The 6111-nt window shown below is 41.3% G+C and overlaps 1 long non-coding RNA gene across 1 annotated transcript; it reads left to right on the top strand.

The window, feature by feature from the left end:
• Window positions 1–272: 272 nt before the first annotated feature.
• On the top strand, window positions 273–5191 carry LOC105507679. Its single transcript, XR_001001137.1, has 2 exons — window positions 273–499; window positions 4941–5191. It is a non-coding gene; the product is annotated as an uncharacterized LOC105507679 (long non-coding RNA).
• The last annotated feature ends 920 nt before the right edge of the window (window positions 5192–6111 follow it).

Raw genomic sequence — 6111 nt, 5'->3', positions numbered from 1 at the left:
GGTGCCACTAGTCCCTGACCTCTCCCTCAGACAAGTTGCAAATGAAAACTGAGGGGGTGGAGTAGCTATGGAAACCAGGAGGGAAGGATTTTTTTGTTTAAATGCATATGAATTAGAACAAAATGACTGGCATCCCTTTTTCTTTTTCCATCTGTGACAAAAATTCTGTGTCCTGGTTTCTACCTTCACTTAAGAGTAAATTATGGTGGAAAGAACATCATGAAGACCTGCTATTGGCACAGTGTCATTTCCTCTTTCTATGTTTCTGTGGATTAATTTTAAAGCCATTTGATAGAATTAATCATATAAGCCAGTCCCACTTTCCCTGCAAATGTCTACCTTCATGCAGGTGATTTTGTAGAAAGGAGCTTCTCCAATAAAGAAGAGCTTCTCTTTCAATTCCATGGACATTGGAGAGAGTCCCTTTCAAAATAAGGAGGCTCAGGTCTGGAGAGACAAAGGCCTCTACTTTCTCAAAGGCCTCTTGGACCAAGTCCAGGTATGAGTCTTCAGTACCATGTTTGTCTCTACGGCACAGCATTTGAGATTTTCACGAGGCTACCTGACCTCAATCTGTTTCCTTTTTATGTTAACACTTTTGGCCCCAGTGGGACATACCCATTTTATGAGTTACTGACGTTTATAACCTACTTCATTTTAGCATAAACTTTCTGCCTTTTGTTCTTTTGTGGGCAACATATTAGTTCTTGGATTCTGAGTTTTTAAACGGTATAATTTTTGTTTGGCTCCAGGCAACAGTAGTTCTGCTTTGTGTCTGAGCCTCCCATCATCATCTGTCACTGTGCCCACTTGTTCTATTAAAGTATCATCAGGAAGGCACACAATTGATCCAGGGTAAAACATTCTGCTCCAGCAGTGAATGAATCATTCAACGTTGTGTGTCCACTGGGAGAAAAAAAAAAACAAACTTCATGCAGCATATTCATTTCCACAATCTTTATGTATTACCATGAAGACATAGTTATCAATTCACTGTCTCCAGAGATATTCCCAATCCATTTCAAAGCCTGCAATCCTGATTATTGTAGAAATTATTACACTCATTTCATTTCACTCTGCTCTACCTTCTAAATCTGAACATGTCCTGTTCTATTGATACTTTCTCCTGTCAATAGTCATGCTAATGATGGAAGAACCTTGGCCAATATGATTAGAGTCTGAAAGAATCTCCTGGGTGATGTAAAACGAGCTCATAGGTAGAGGGGAGAACTTCCTCCTCTAACACACAGGCTGGAGTCTGACTCACTACAAAAAAAGAAACAGAGAGCAACATGGTTCCACTGTCTCTTTGGATCTCATGAGTTGAAAGCTGAGGCTGTACTCCCCAACAAGCATGAGTATTTCATTTCTGAGTAGGTGACTGGAGAAAGATGAAATCAACTTAATTTGAAGAACATTAAAAAATATGTTTTCATGCTTTGGAAAAGTTTTAGTGTATCAGGTGAAATATTTGGAAATAAAAATTGTTGTAGATTTTGTACCATTGTTGACCTGGAAGAGCAGTTCACATTTAATTAATGTTCTAAGGTAACACTGTGTCATATTTGTAGGACTACAGGTAACAATTCACAGAATGAATTAATCATTGAATCCTGCTATGTTCTGAGTATTTGTGTTCCACAAAACTCATATGTTGAAAACCAAATCACCAATGTGATGGTATTAGGAGGCAGGGCCTTTTAGAGGCAACCAGATCATGAGGGCAGAGCTAATGGCACTAATGGGATGAGTGTCCTTATAAAAGAGATCCCAGGCCAGATGCGGTGGCTCATGCCTGTAATTCTAGCACTTTGGAAGGCCAAGGCAGGCGGATCACGAGGTCAGGAGTTCGACACCAGCATGGCCAAAATAGTGAAACACTGTCTCTACTAAAAGTACAAAAAATTAGCCAGATGTGGTGGTGTGTGCCTGTAATCCCAGCTACTTGGGAGGCTGAGGCAGAATTGCTTGAACCCGGGAGGCAGAGGTTGCAGTGAGCCAAGATCATGCCATTGCACTCCCACCAGGGCGACAGTGCGAGACTCCATCTCAAAAAAGAAAATTAATAAATAAAAATAAAAAAATAAAAAGAGATCCCAGAAAGACCCTCGCCCCCTCCACCATGGGAGGACACAGCAAGAAGATGCCATTTACACGCCGGAAAGTGGGCTCTCTCCAGACAGCAAATCTATCTTGATCTTAGACTTGGCAGCCTTCAGAAATGTGAGAAAGAAATCTCTGTTGTTCATAAGCCACCCACTCAGTTTATAGATTTTGTTATGCAGCCTGAACAGGTTAAGACAGATCCCTCAATCTTTTATTCAAGAGCAATAGAGACAGTGGCCATTACTACAGATGGGAGTCAAATATATCTGGGCTTTATGCAAGCTTAAACATGCACTAGATAATTGACACTGGACAAGTTACCCCACTGTTCTTGCTCTCAACTTTATAATCTTGGGAACGAAGATGGTAATAATATCTATTTCACTGGGGTATCATAAACAACAGTGCGCGGTACACTGGGGTGTTACATAAATCAGTGCTCAACAGTAGCTGTTATTTTGCTCTAGGATATTATTGAAGCATATAAAGCCTTATCTTTCCGACAGACTCCGGGCTGTCAAATGCCCTCTGCAATGTTTCTTCAAATTCCTAGAGGATGTAATTTTCATGCCCTTGGTTTAGACAGAGGCTATCTTTCCTACACTCCTTAGAAGATAATGTATTTCAAAATAAAGATCTGAAAGATCTCATTGCTACTAAATACAGAATACTGCATTATCCATAATATTGAACTTAAATTTGCCTTTGTGATTTTAAAATCTACTTTTAAAATTCTTATACTATATTCAGTTGTTGACATTTCCAGGTCTCTATTTTGTGGAGTTAAGACAGCATTAAATGCAAAATGAAGAAAATGAAAGACAGATCTCTAGTGCATGTACCAGCTTACAGTTTTGCAAATGCAATGTCAAGAAATGTGTCCCTGATGTCACAAGAGCTTGTAAGCCAGCTGGGGACCCAGACACATCAGAGGTGACATCTCAAGGCAGGGGGAGGGTACCAGAGGCAGCCACGGCAGAGCATGGGAAGAATCCCTTGGGGAGCCATGTCCAGTCTTGCAGATGCTAATTAATCTTGTCATAATGTTGTGCCATTCCTCCTCCTTGGTAGCTCTGTCAGAGCATTCTGAACGATCACAGTAAGAGAAATGCAATGACAGCCATGCTTCATCTCCAGCTGTTTCCTGAGTAGATGACAGGTATTCACGAAGTGTTCCTCACAGTCCTGATGAGACTGAGGAGCAGAGTCCACTCCTCAAAACATCCTGGAGTGTTGACATGTTCTGATGGTGTCAGTGATCTGCCAGGATTTGGGTATTTTATCCAGTGATGGATTAGAGGGCATGAAGCTGTGGGTTTTGGAGCTGGACTCACCATTTTTAGGGCTCAAGGGTGTTATACTCTAAGACTAAAACTCACTGAGGGTAAGCACCTCCCTCCATGTTTTAAATTTCTTCCTATCGCTGCATAAGGTCAGTCTCAGTGTCCTGCATATAGTAGGTGCTCATTATATTTACTATTGATTATATTTACCAAAATATCTTATGGATTCCTCATTATTTAATTTCATGGAGTCTTTACATTATCCATGGAACCGTGTACCTCTTGAATCTCATCTTATCCATCAGGACCTCTCTGACTGTCCCAGTTCATAGTAAGCTTCTTTTCTTCTGAATGTACCATCCCTCTGACACTAAAGAGAACATGCCCACAACACCGGGCACGGTGGCTCACACCTGTAATCCCAGCACTTTGGGAGGCCAAGGTGGGTGGATCACAAGATCAGGGGATCGTGACCATCCTGGCTAACGTGGTGAAACCCCATCTCTACTAAAAATACAAAAATTAGCCGGGCATAGTGTCAGGCGCCTGTAGTCCCAGCTACTCGGGGGGCTGAGGCAGGAGAATGGTGTGAACCCGGGAGGCGGAGCTTGCAGTGAGCCGAGATTGCGCCACTGCACTCCAGCCTGGGTCATAGAGCGAGACTCAGTCTCAAAATAAACAATAAAAAAAAAAAAAGAGAGAGAATATGCCCACAACTTGCAAAGTACCTCTCTTACAACGGACTGAGTGTGCCACATGATTACATGGGGTTATATTGGTTTCTTTCCTTCATTCTGTGTTTTCAAATTATGCTCTTTAGGGACCTGAGAGAAGGAAAACAGGCTCAGTGCCAGCTCACATGACTCTTAAAGGCAGCTCTCTTTACACAGAGATCTTGCCAAAGTTTCAAGTTTATGGCATAAAAGGACCCAAGGCGCTTTGTCCTCCTCAATTTCTGCCTGAGGAATGGTAGTCAGTAGCGGTGTTCATTTTTATGTTTCCCTGGTCAACCGGGAAACAGTTACCCAATTATAAGGCAGCTGTCCCCTGTCATTTGACATACTGACTTACAGTGATGTCACACAGTCAAGGACACAACAAGTAGCTAGGATGGACCTAAGGGTCTCTGGTATGCCTACAATGCCAGGCATTTGTGAGGTTTGTTTTGGGGTCAACATCTAGTTCAAGATTCATATGTATATTTTAATAAAGACTTTTCTTCCTTTTTTTCACACCTTTCTCCCTTCACTAAGTCGGGCGCTGGATGTTAGTAATACTAAGAGACATCAGACATTATCTCTCCCTTCAGATCATGACTCAGTGGAAGATTTAGATACATAAACAGAAAGTGACACATTGGAGTATGCACTATGAACTATGAGAGCACAAATGAGAAACATGTTCTGTAAGAAATGCAAAGAGGAAAAACTACATGGATATGAGATATTTAAGCTGGACCCTCAAAGATGACAAGCACATCACCAAGTCTTGATGATCTTAGCTCCTAAATCCATCTCTCATCTCTCTGCCTTTTTCCATCTCTGCTGCTAGACCTTCATCAGAGCTGACAACATGTCTAGCCTGCACTACTGCAAGAACTTCTTGGTCTATGGTAGTGGGGCCAACTGAAGAAGCCGTCTTAGTTTCTCCAGTCAGGTGCTCACACTAAGAAAGGTTGGATGGAGGTTATAAAGTGGCTGTAAATGAGAATTCGGTCTGGGCTCTACCAAGCAGAGAAGCCATGCAGAGATAAGCTTGAAAGGCATGAAACCATGTTAAGCAGAAAAATAAAAATTCATAACTGAATGGGTGTGGCATTATATAGTGTTCTGTGGAGTACCATGATCCTGCTTCATGAAACAACCTCAAGGCAGACATCTGGCGATTTTTTCCATTGCCCCCAGGGCAGAGAGTAACAGAAAGGATGGAGATGTGCAAAGAAGAAGTAAAAAGAATCAGAAGTAGAAGAGAAGAGAACAAAAAGGGAAACGGGGAATAGAAGAGGTCTTCCCACCCCACCACCACCAACCTTGCAAAAAGTAACCTCACAGGCATTTCTCTCAACTGGGACTCCCTCAGAAATGGTAGAACATTTAGTTCTCTATATTATATCAAAATAATCTTCTCCATTGGCCTTTCATATTGCCTAAAAACACTTTTTTTGCTTATTGAAAAAAGTCCTTTTATAATATTATTAAATAATATTAATTTATTTGCATTTTAATGCAAATACCCCTAGGAGAGGTAAATCATAGAAGCTAATATTTTGACATTTTGTGGACATTTATAGAGAGCTAATAATGGTCCACACCTCAAAATGAAAAAAGGACAGATGTGTGTGTGTGCGTGTGTGTGTGTGTGTGTGTGTTGGTGGGGGTGACAAAAACTCTTCAGAACAAACACCAAAGAAGAAGGTACAAAGTGGGAGAATATCAAAAGTGAGGCGCAACATCTCAACTGGGGGACCTGGAATGTAGAGAGACAGCTGACTCCCATCATCCAGGCCGCCAACATTTTCATTTCAACCTTGTCAGTCACTTTCTATCTGCTATTATTAAATCGACACCTGCCGCTCTAAATCATTCTCCACACAGCAAACCAGAGCTTCAAAATACATAAAGCAAAAACTGTTAGAACTGAGAGGAGAAATAGATATAACTGCAATTATAGTTGGAGACATCAATAACCTCTTTAAACAATTGATAGAACAACTAGCCAGAAA

Source organism: Colobus angolensis, unplaced genomic scaffold (genome assembly GCF_000951035.1).
Source record: "Colobus angolensis palliatus isolate OR3802 unplaced genomic scaffold, Cang.pa_1.0 Scaffold151, whole genome shotgun sequence".
Lineage (NCBI taxonomy): Eukaryota > Metazoa > Chordata > Mammalia > Primates > Cercopithecidae > Colobus > Colobus angolensis.
This window is presented reverse-complemented; position numbering and strand designations above follow the sequence as displayed.